Consider the following 12,206-nt stretch of genomic DNA (forward strand, 5'->3'; position numbering starts at 1 on the left):
TAACCCCATTCCAGGGCATAGCAACAGAGGTTTAGTACAGAAATTATGGTTGCTTTATATACCTGACAAAGGATTAATGCTATTTAGTTGGTTCTTTTTTTTATTCCATTACAATTGTCTCACCTGAACAATTCAGCCAGCCTTCCACAGATTATTGCCAATGGCATTTCTTATGTTGTGCCAGGACTTTGATTTATTTCCCCAGTGCAAACACTGACAACATGCTATCTGTAAGTGATGATAAAGATATGGCCTTATAAACTGCTCATATAAATCAATGGGAACTAGACAAGCATATCTTCTAGTTACGCATTAGCAATACTAAATTGTATGGTGTTAATTTCAGCATATAATGCATAATACAAACTCCATTCTATTTTTTTTTTTATATAAATTTAGTCGTTGCCAATTATTTTTATTATTTTCTCCCAATTTGGAATGGCCAATTATTTTATTATGCTCAGCTCACCGCTACCACTCCTGCGCTGACTCGGGAGGGCGAAGACGAACACACACTGTCCTCCGAAGCGTGTGCCGTCAGCTGACCGCTTTTTTTCACACTGCGGACCATGCAGCCACCCAAGAGCTACAGCGTCGGAGGACAACGCAGCTCTCGGGCAGCTTACAGACAAGCCCGCAGGCGCCCAGCCAGACTACAGGGGTCGCTGGTGCACGGTGAGCCGAGGACCCCCTGGCCGACCTAACCCTCCCTCCCCCCGGGCGACGCTCGGCCAATTGAGCGCCGCCCCCTGGGAGCTCATGTCCTCGGTCGGCAAAGGAATAGCCTGGACTCGAACTTGCGACGTCCAGACTATAGGGCACATCCGGCACTCTACGCAAGTGCTTTTACTGGATGCGCCACTCGGGAGCCCCTCTATTTTTTGAAAACATTGTGTTTGGCCTAATATATTGAATTGTGTTTATGATTACTGTAAAAGGATTTTTTTGTGGCAACTTAATTTTGCTAATGGCCTTCAAAGTCAATTTTTGCTGCAATAAATGTTTGCACTTCTTTTTCTTTCCATGTATGGCACATGTATAAATAATATATTTCACAGCACATTAATTTGCGGATTTTTAATAAACGCGAAATTAGCAAACATTTCTTGCTCGCGAAATGTTCTTGTTTTACAGTATTTGTTAAATTACAGTTTCATTATGTATCAGTAATAATAAATAGCTCAGTGGAGTTAGGGCTGGTTCATACTTCTGTCCCAGATGCATGCGATACATCAGCCGCAGACAGCTATAAAAGCTGTGCAGCTTCACTATTTTCTGCACGAAGGACGCATTTGGACGCAGCGCTTTTGATTGCACAGCTGTTGTTCATATTTTAAATACAGACTGCATTCACGAAATGGGAAAGGTTGACATTTTAGGAGATGTGCTGAGTTTGAACTGTACCTCTTATACAAGAGATTTGAAATAAATCAAGCAACATTTTTGGTACATCTGTCCTCTCAAGCAACATAGAATGCGAAAAGGAGAATTTTATACATTAATTAGAGAGATGCGGGTATATGACAGTGAGTGATATTTTAGGTATTTTAGAATGACCGGTGAAAGATTTGACGATCTGTTAAACAGATTTGGACCATTGCTTCAACGCAAACATACACATGCGATGCCACCTGCAGAAAGACTTGCAGTCACACTGCACATAGTAAGTGGCAATTCCCAGCAAAGTGTGGCCACAAGCTTCCAACTCCACTCTTTACTTAAGGGTTTTCTTGCTCTTCACAAATCTATCACACAGTTTTCTCCATTGGGCTATACATTCTCTCAAAACCTTTTCTATTTTTTCAGAATACCGGTAATACACACCAACGCTGTTTCTATTATTTGGGCATCTCCATATTCTTTAAGTGAGGGGTTCTATAAATGTGGATGTTACAAGCTTCTTCTATTAAAAGTTCCTCTCGGGGGCTCCCGAGTGGCGCATCCAGTAAAGGCTCTCCGCGTGGAGTGCAGGATGCCATTGCCGACCGTGACCGGGGGTTCCTAGGGGGTGGCGCACAATTGGCTGAGCACCGCTCGGATAGGGAGGGATTAAGTCAGCAGAGCAATCCACGGTTCACTGCGCACCAGCGACCCCTGTGGCTGATAGGGCGCCTGCAGGTCTCCAGTGGATACATTTAGATCTGTGTTGTCCTCCGGCACTATAGGTCTGGTGGCTTCGCTCTAGATCCACAGTGCGAAAAATGACGAATTGGCAGGAACACATTTCAGAGGACTCGTAGGCAGTAGTGTGGCGTAGTGGTTAGGGCTCTGGACTCTTGACCAGAGGGTTGTGGGTTCAATCCCAGGTGGGGGACTGCTGCTGTACCCTTGAGCAAGGTACTTTACCTAGATCTGTATAAATGGGTAATTGTATGTAAAATAATGTGTAAAAAATAATGTAATTGTATGTAAAAATAATGTGATATCTTGTAACAATTGTAAGTCGCCCTGGATAAGGGCGTCTACTAAGAAATTAATAATAAATAATAATATTAATTTGCATTACAATTCCCCTTTAAAGAAAGTTTTGCTTGCAAGCCTTACTGTGCCTTCAGGTAGTTTTGCACTTGATCATTTAACTATGAGAGTAAAATTTGAACTAAATATTTCAACAACAGAGGTTTCAACTGGAGTTAAAAGCTATGTATATTTATTTATGAATCTATTTATTAAATGTTTTTATAAAGGAGTTTGTTGTTCAGTCAGAATGTTTTTTTCCCAACATTTAGCTTGTCCTCTTTTAATAAGCAAAGTTTCTATATTATAAAGGAAGCAACCCCAGTGGCAAAACAAATTAATGGTTTATTTTTCAGGCTTGCTTTTTATTATTGGCTTAAGCCTGTGATCATCCATCAGACCAATCTTTAAACCTTTTCTTATCCTCCCCTTACCAGAAATAAACATAAAAACTGTCCTCCATATCAGTTTTCTTTGTAAGCTCTTCTTGAAAAACTTAAAAGAAAACATTATCCACAAGGCCTCTGTACCGGTTTTTCAGGTGAGTACTGAATCTCTACAGTGCAAACTGGAATCTTCTAGCATGAACTCTCTAATAAGATTGTGGGGGATCATAAGTGATTAAAAAATATTTGAAGTGATGGAAAGACTAAGATGTTGCCCTTCAAACAGTGGTTATGAAAAGGTACTTCAGTGAGTTTGGTAATAAAGGCTAGCTTTGAAGAACATTCCCTTAAGGAACATTATTATAAAGTATGTCTCATACATTTGAAAGTAGTCTCATACATTTTAAATGCCACATCATTTTAATGGTGGTTAAATGGCTTTTTAACATATTTTTTTCTTAAAATAATACAATCATAGCCTAATTGAGAACTTTCTACACCTGTGTAGGCCGCCAAACTCTTCTCACTTGTGACCTAAACTGATTGAAAGCCAAGCCTCCAGAGGCTAATGGCCCGCAACGGCACCTAGACTTCACAACTGAACGTTCTTTAAATCTGCACAAAGAGCAATATCATTTGCTGCTGATGCAAGCATTTAGAGAATGTCTAGGCAGCTGATAAAGCAATGGATAAGATGTATATGCCTATTCCTTCAGTTCTTGTCTTGCTTTCCAGTATTATATACTATGTGTTAAAAAGGGAAAAAAGAATATTAAAGTAAAACTGCTTTTCCTTTGTTTCTGAATCACTGATCTAAGATAAATATAATTAAGCCATTCAATTGTGTGTCAAGGAGACATAACAGACATTACATAGCTTGTTTTTGCCTATAATAACATTCCATAGACTCAGCTCTAAGACATCCATATGGAAGAAATAACAGCTTAAATTGAAAAAACAATCAAGATTAAATCTTTCTCAGACCCTTAAAATTGTGCTCCACTGAGTGTTTAAAAAAAATGTCTCTCTCTCTCTCTGTGATAATTATATGTAATTCAGTCAATATCTGGCAGAGGGCGCAAGAGACCAATAAAAGGTGTTACAGAAACCTAGTGTTACAATATTATGTGATCAGGGGTTTTGTAGGCTCAGTAATAAACAAGTATACAGTGTAATAACAATGCCACCTTAAGTTCAAAATAGCAAACAAATGCATAATGTTCAAGTATTTCAACAACAAGCTTTATGTCTATCAGTTTCTTGTAATTAAATTAATTTACAACAGGTTATACTATTTTCAGTGTATCTATACAAATAAACAGCAAGCCGTCAGTAATTAGACAACTTGTTACAAACTATTAAATTGTCAATAAAACCAATGTCAAAAATCCCCCACATAAATATTAAAAAAAGAAAATTAAAAAAGGACAGCGTGCACGCAAAGCTAAAACAATTACAGCATTTAAAACAGAAGATTCCCTGCTGCAGGAGCAGGAGAGCTATTCACTATAGTAGCGTACATTAACAATACAAACTAAAAACAACAGGCTCACTGACCGGGAAACCCCAACACGCTATTTACACGCTACTTACAGTCGTAAACAAAAATACATTTCAAGAATCACAGTACAAGTATTAATACAATTAAGAGCAAGATAAAATGCAACGACTTTGGTTCTAGCAAGTACAAGTATATGACAAAATACGGAGCAGATAACAGTGTCAGTGATAGTTACATTAGGATATAATTAAATACAAAATACTACAGATTAAATAACACTTGTGACAGATTACAGTACTCTAAAGTACAGGATTAAATGCAATAAAATCAGGAGCAGATAAGAGCAAGTAAAGCACATTAAGGAAGAGTGATAAAGTGTCCAGAGGGAAAAGAGGAGTTCTACAGGTGCTGTCTGAAGAGGTGAGTCTTGAGGAGGCGCCGGAAGGTGGTCAGGGACTGGGCAGTCCTGACATCTGTAGGAAGGTCATTCTGCCACTGCGGGGCGAGGGTGGAGAAGGAGCGGGCTCTGGAGGCAGGGCAGCGTAGAGGAGGTACAGCCAGTCTTCTAGTGCAGGAGGAGCAGAGAGGTCGAGTGGGGGTGTAGGGAGAGATGAGGGTCTGGAGGTAGCTGGGTGCAGTCTGGTCAAGGCATTTGTAGGCGAGTACAAGAGTCTTGAACTGGATGCGAGTGGTGATCGGGAGCTAGTGGAGTGAGCGGAGCAGTGGAGTTGCGTGGGAGATTCCATAAAGGAAAGAGAGAAAGAATGTTTTAGGACCTTGTCACAGAGATCAAATGATTCTTGGTGTTAGATCTCCCTCCCGACCTGTGAGGGCACTGTATAAAAGGAACAGAGTACCCTTAACTAAATAGCATGACAATTTATTCCTTAGGGTAGGTGGAAGTCAGTCATTTAGGAAGGGGGCGGAGCTACGGTACCCAAACTCAATGACTCGGATGGGAAATGGCATGGCATCCGAGGATTGGAGGAGCGGATGCGCTCGTTAACCTAGGGGTCATGAGCGAGGGTATAAATAGGGGTCATAGTATAAGTGATCTGTTCCTTGGTAAATGGTTAGTGTTTCAAACCTACAAGGAGTCTGTGTTGCAGTATCGTGAACCGTGAGTTTTGTCTTGTGTTTGTTAGTGTTTGTTAACTACCAGTAGCACGATCCAGAGCTGTAGCGAAAGCCAGCATAAACCCGGACATCACTTTCACCCCTGCATTTCACAGAGAACTAATACACCACTTGCACTTATTTACTATCACTAAGAACTGTGTTTGTGTTTTGTGTTTAGTGTTGGTGTGTAAAACTGGACTTCTGGTCACAGGTCAAACCCGGGGATTTAGAAAAAATCGAGTGATACACGCCGCTGTATCACTCCATCATTATTATTTACAGGTGTTCGCCATAAGGCTCTGGACATTGTTCAATAAATCAATAAACACCCTTGCACCTGGAAATCATTGTCTGTCTGTTTTGTATCCACTCTGCACTGCACGCACCTGTATTCACTCACCACTTTGCCACAGGCATGCATAAGTGAAATCAAAATAAATCAAACCACACTCGTGACAAAAGTAAATATAATGTGCTACACAACAACATAAAATACACATTTATAAATATAAGAAAACAAACAATACACATGTGAATAATAAAAATAAAAATAAATAATAACTTTAGCATGTTCTGACAAGACTACTAATATCCTTTAAATATACTTTTTCTACTTGACTAATCCTGATGCTAAATGGAAATAAGCCCATGATGAGCTGCATGTGACAATTATAGACAACAAATATATTTATGCAACAGAGTCAGTAGTCGGAAGTACATAAATTGACCCTTGTAGTTTTTGGATGCAATTTTAAACTTACCATGCCACACACATTACGATGGTCTCAAAAGCTGGAGTTAGAGACATTGGTTTCAGAGATATAAAGTACAAACGTTGAAATACGAAGACTGATATTATTATGAAGAAATAGACTTAGTACCATTAACATAATGTGCACTGGGATGCCATAACCTACCATGCTACTAGGAATTGTTTTACTTCTTATATTACATAATTTATATTACACTATATTACAGCTCAGGAGAACTGAAGGTCAATGGGCATCCTCCAAACCCACCACCAAGCCAATTGCTTCTTTAATACAGTGAAGTTGCACTGTATTAAAGTAAAGACTTCAAGTCTTTTGGGTTGCATGTTTTTATTTAGAAAGCACTATGCAGCATGTGCTCAAAATGTAAACCACAGAAATAAAATAGGAAATGGTTTAATCCAGTACTTGTAAAGTTTTTAACAGCAGCTGGTTAGAATTAGAGATGCTGCTGTTTGTGTTTTATATGACCTGTTTTAGATGTGGGGATTATAACATCCATTTGAAAAATACCAACCAGCCACATTCCACATAAAAATGTTTATCAGAAAGAAGCAGCCAGATGCTTAATTAAGAGCAAATTGGCATTTGTCTATTTCTCCTACCAGCCTGTTGGTCAACTGCCCAGCTTCCCTATTCTTTACAGCTGTTTTAGCCAGTGATTGTTGGATTTATTTGATACATGTTCTATTCTCTGTAATGATTAGTCCAGTTCAACATATAGTCGGCACTGCCTAATCAGGATACTGATAATCAGGTTCTTGTATGCTTAAATGGGATACAACTCTGGGAGAAGGATTTTTCCCAATGCTATTTAACTGGGACATCACTTCGTTTAACACTAGAAATGTCGCGGTTATACCCATACCTAAAACTGCCAGTGGCAGTCATTATGACGGTTACATTTTAAACAACATCAATATTAAAATGAAAAACAAACTATCGGCTACAACTCAAAAGTTTTATTCAAACACCTCATATCAAACATCTGCACAGCCGAAACACTGTATTTAAATGAACAATTAAACATAAAAGGGTTTTGTAACAGGGCAAGCAGCCCTGTACATTGTTTTGTTTATTTTATTTTAGAACGGAGTCCCCTCCGCCCTTGTGCAGTGTATTTTGTATTTGTTTTGTTTTATGATTTGTTCTATTATATTTAAATGTATGACGGTGAGCACCGTATGTTTTATTGTTTTGTTTAGTGACGGCGTAGCCGTTTGTTTATTTTATACTGTTTAGTAATGTGGATGGGAAGCCCCATCCACATGGTATTTAAAAAAACTCGTGCAGAAGGTGGCCATCTCCCGAATTAATTAGGTGATTTAATTTGTTGCTAATCGGGAGATGGTCACCTGTTATAAAAAGCCTGCAGCTCTCTAGCTCGGGGTGGGTGTTTGGAGCGAGAGGAGAGAACGAGAGGAGAGAAACAAAATGAAACTTAAAACTCCAGGAACAGTGAAGGCATTTGCTCAGCCTGACCTGGGTTTTGTTTATTACTTTTGTGTTCGAGATTTGTTTCTGTTTAACCTTTTTATTTTGCTCTGTGAGCACAGTGTTTATTTTTGTTTAAATATTTATTTTTGGATTATTTAAATAAAACGGCGCCCGCACCACTGCACCGTACCTTTTTGTTTTTGTTGTGCCTTCTTCTGGTCTGACGTCACCACTCGTCATCCCTGTCACACGTGGTGTCAGAAGGGGGATCGCAGCGCCTCCTAGACGCAGGCAGAAGAGGGTACTGCAGCTTTTTCGGGTTTTTTCCGTTTTTTTTGATTGTGTGTGAGGAGGGTGAAGAGGAGGAAGAAAGATGAGAGGAGAGAGGAGGAAGAGCTGCAGAAGGCAGCAAAAGTCTCAGTCCGACCCTGGGCTTGCCTTGCTGATAAAGGCGTAAGGAAGATAGCATGCTTGTTTGCTTATTTTTTCTTTTTGATTTGGCAAAAACTCGATCCTGCCAATAAAATGTATATTATTTATTTTTTAAACTGTGTCCAAACCCTGGTCTTTAATATGCTTCCCCACAATGCTTAAAATGAACCGCTTACACTTATTATTCCAGTAATACAAATGAAGTTTATTCCAAGGGTTCCACAACAAGAAAATGCTTTCCGGTGAGTTACTAATAATGACTTCTGTGAACTTCCACCCGACTGTTTCCTATACAGTGATCCTCAGCTATGCAATGTTGGTTAGGAGTTTGATGTGTGCAAAGTCTGAAAACATGATACAATACTAGCTGCAATTGGGATCAAAGTCTGCCCACAAATGTAATAATGCTGTTAAAATTGGCAGACGTCTGTTGCAATCTTCATACTGTACTTCCTGTTGAAGGAACGCAGCAGACTCAAACCGTTGCTTTTGGGAGTTTGAGTGCTTGTAGGAAAAACAATTGTGACATACAGTTTTTTTTTTTAGACAATGACCTGAGCGTATTTTTTAAATGTACATTCCTCCACAAAAAAACGAAAAACTTACAAAACAAAACAAAGTACTCTAAATGTTTGCCATTTATTTCCTTTAAAATAACTCAATTTCCCATGGCTTGCATTTGAGTATGACTGATGCGTTTTCAATGCCGAGTTAATTCCTTCATGAGACTTTAAGAAGTTGATCAGAAGTACAGCTCTGAAGTATCTGCAAGGAATGTTTGATAAATATTCCTCTCCAACAGTTTTAAATTGAATTCCCCTTTACCATAATGTGTGTGTTTTTCATATAGGAAGATCTGATACTAACAACATTGTTGCAATATCTATTAGGTAAGATCACTGAAATTACTCTCTTAGCACCATGTACTTTAATAAACCTCCTAAACACTCACTGAGCCCACGGTTAAGGGGTGTGGAGTAAGGGTTAACCTGTGTTTAATGCAGATGACAGTGTAGCCTTGGGTTACTTACCTTTTATAATACACACATCTAATCGAATTCACAAAATATCTTGCCATAACCATACTATTTAGAATAGCATTACCAAAGTATATACTGTATGCTCTTTTAAAACTCAAGAATTGTGCCCGATTCCATCCTGTGGTGTCATCTTTAGACAATTTTCTATGATCTGTCAAGTATTGATATATTTTACAAAAACAGTTTACAGTACTTATCATGCTCTGAACATAACAAAAAGTAGAACAATTACCTTATTAATGAATACAGGAAAAGTCTGCATGATGTCAAAGAAATAATAATAATACAAAAAACAGCGGGAGGGCCTTAAACGATAACACATGTCCATGTACTACAGACCTAAACCACATAAATAACAAGACAGTACGTTAATGTGAACCCACAGAAACACTATCATTCACAGACCATAAACAAATGATGTACTAGTTTTACAAATGATTACACTATATAACACAATTTTTGTTCCTGGGTAGTAAGTGTTATTTCCTAATTGCTTATGCCTCAAAAGTATAGAAAATGGCTATTATTCTCCACAAACTTTGATTTTGTGACCAGGACAGTGATATTTTGAAATTTACCTATTTCCAATGAGAAAACGGGCGAATTTGTGTCTTTTCGTTCACATTAAGTCAGAAAAAAACAACATATGAATCCAAATTAACATGTATTTATACTAAAGTAATACAAAAATGACTACAAAAGATTTAGAAGTGAGTAGTTTTTCGAGATTTACGATTATTCTGTAAATCACTTTCACGAATCAGCCCCCAAATGTAGTCTCCCATCATGTTCTCGTTATACTGTCCTTGGTAGTGGCGTTCAAAGTCCAGTATATCCTGGTGGAAGCGCTCGCCTTCCTCCTCCGAGTACGCTCCCATGTTCTCCTTGAATTTATCAAGATGAGCATCAAGGATATGGACTTTGAGGGACATCCTATTGTGCCGTAGTTCTTCACCAGAGTCTCAACCAGCTCCACATAGTTTTCGGCCTTGTGATTGCCCAGGAAGCCCCGAACCACTGCGACAAAGCTGTTCCAAGCCGCTTTCTCCTTACTAGTGAGCTTCTTGGGGAATTCATTGCACTCCAGGATCTTCTTTATCTGTGGTCCGACGAAGACACCGGCTTTGACCTTTGCCTCAGACAGCTTAGGGAAGAAGGCTTGAAGGTACTTGAAGGCTGCCGACTCCTTATCTAGAGCTCTGACAAATTGTTTCATAAGGCCCAATTTGATGTGCAGTGGTGGCATCAGCACCTTCCGGGGGTCCACCAGTGGCTCCCACTTGACGTTGTTCCTCCCCACAGAGAACTCGGTCCGCTGTGGCTAGTCCCGCCTGTGGTAGTGCGCCTTGGTGTCCCTGCTGTCCCAAAGTCAAAGATAGCAGGGAAACTTGGTAAAACCGCCTTGGAGACCCATCAGGAATGCCACCATTTTGAAGTCTCCTATGACCTTGATGCCATCTCAGAAAAATGCAGATATGTATCCACTTAGGCAGCTGGAACTAAACCGAACTGGTGGGCTTAAGGCCCCTGTATTTATACTACTATTTATATTACTGGAAAGTTCTAGAAGTTACTCCAAGTTTACTCAGCACTGAATCTATCTGGAATGTTCTGGAAAATAGGTACATTTCAAAATATCACTGTCCTGGTCACAAAAGCAAAGTTTGTGGGGAATAATAGCCATTTTCTATACTTTTGAGGCATAAGCAATTAGGAAATAACACTTACTACCCAGGAACAAAAAAAAAAAAAAATTGTTACACGGTGTTATTTAAGTTTTTCACAGTTGGGCAGTGGACATTTTATAACTTGCACAAAAAAGCACTATACAAAGGGAATGATAACAAAATGTAAATAAATGCACAAACACTTTAAGATTGTTGCCTTATACTAGAGAAAAGCAACATTGTTCAAAATAAATCCTTCAAAGTAATCTTTCAGGACAGTATAATGTGGCTCTAAGATGTTTTTATATGTAAGCATGCTGCACAAGGCACAAATCAAACCCCCCTGTTGAGTCTATTGTACAAATATTTTCGTTGGTTTCATTTTTTATATAATAAAAATGTACGACAATGGAAAATTGCATAATTGTAACATGATACCTGGTACAAACTACTTTTTTAAACAGGACATATTTTATAAAGCTAAAACATTTTCCACTCAATAAAATCAAGGTGTACTTGATCCTCCTTCATTTCACAAATTCAGTTACTGTATGTGTACTTTACTTTGCAAGGTTACTTCAATATTTTACTGCCAATATTTCAGTAATTTGGATAATATTTGCCAGCCATCGTAAATAACATGATAATCTGACTGTCAACATTTGACTTTTAACCCAGGCAATTGTAAGACCCCATTTTAAATTTTTTGTACATAGAAGAGTCTCAAACTGCTGTCAGCTTTCACACATGCACTGGAAAAGCTGAACGTACCGCACAGTCAAGGTATTTTTTTGGATCACAGACCCATATTACCTAACATGGCATTTATTCTGATTTTTGCCACCAGGGTGATCCTAGTAACCCCCCAGCCCTAGACCCCCAACAGCAGCTCTCAATTAAACTTATAATGGTGCTGATAACGATAACTGCTATGCAACTTCATTATTATCCTTCCCACTGCTTTAATGTATGTATCTACTATTAGCAATTATCGTAGAGTCCAATCAAATATTTTGGCTTGGGAAACCCTGTTCTACTGTATATGTGTCTTTGTCTCACAATGACACAGAATTGTCAGTTTTCCAGAACATTAAAACTTAAGGCAATTTGCCAGGCATACGGCAAGTAGAAATAAGGTCTGTATTACTGTTTAATATGTTATGCATGCTGTTCTGGGGTTTGTTTGAAAAACCCAAAAAGACAAAATAATTTCCCTACCTTCCGACGCAACTGATTTTTGAGACAAAACAAACCTACAAATATTTTTCCGTTTGGCCCCAACAATTGCCTATTGCTGAAAGGGATGAAAACATTAGAAAATCGTATTCAGAAACAGATTTCCATTTACCTAACGATTTCAAATAATTATTTATTATTTTGCACTAAGACCTTTCTGT

Source organism: Acipenser ruthenus, chromosome 1 (genome assembly GCF_902713425.1).
Source record: "Acipenser ruthenus chromosome 1, fAciRut3.2 maternal haplotype, whole genome shotgun sequence".
Taxonomy (NCBI): domain Eukaryota; kingdom Metazoa; phylum Chordata; class Actinopteri; order Acipenseriformes; family Acipenseridae; genus Acipenser; species Acipenser ruthenus.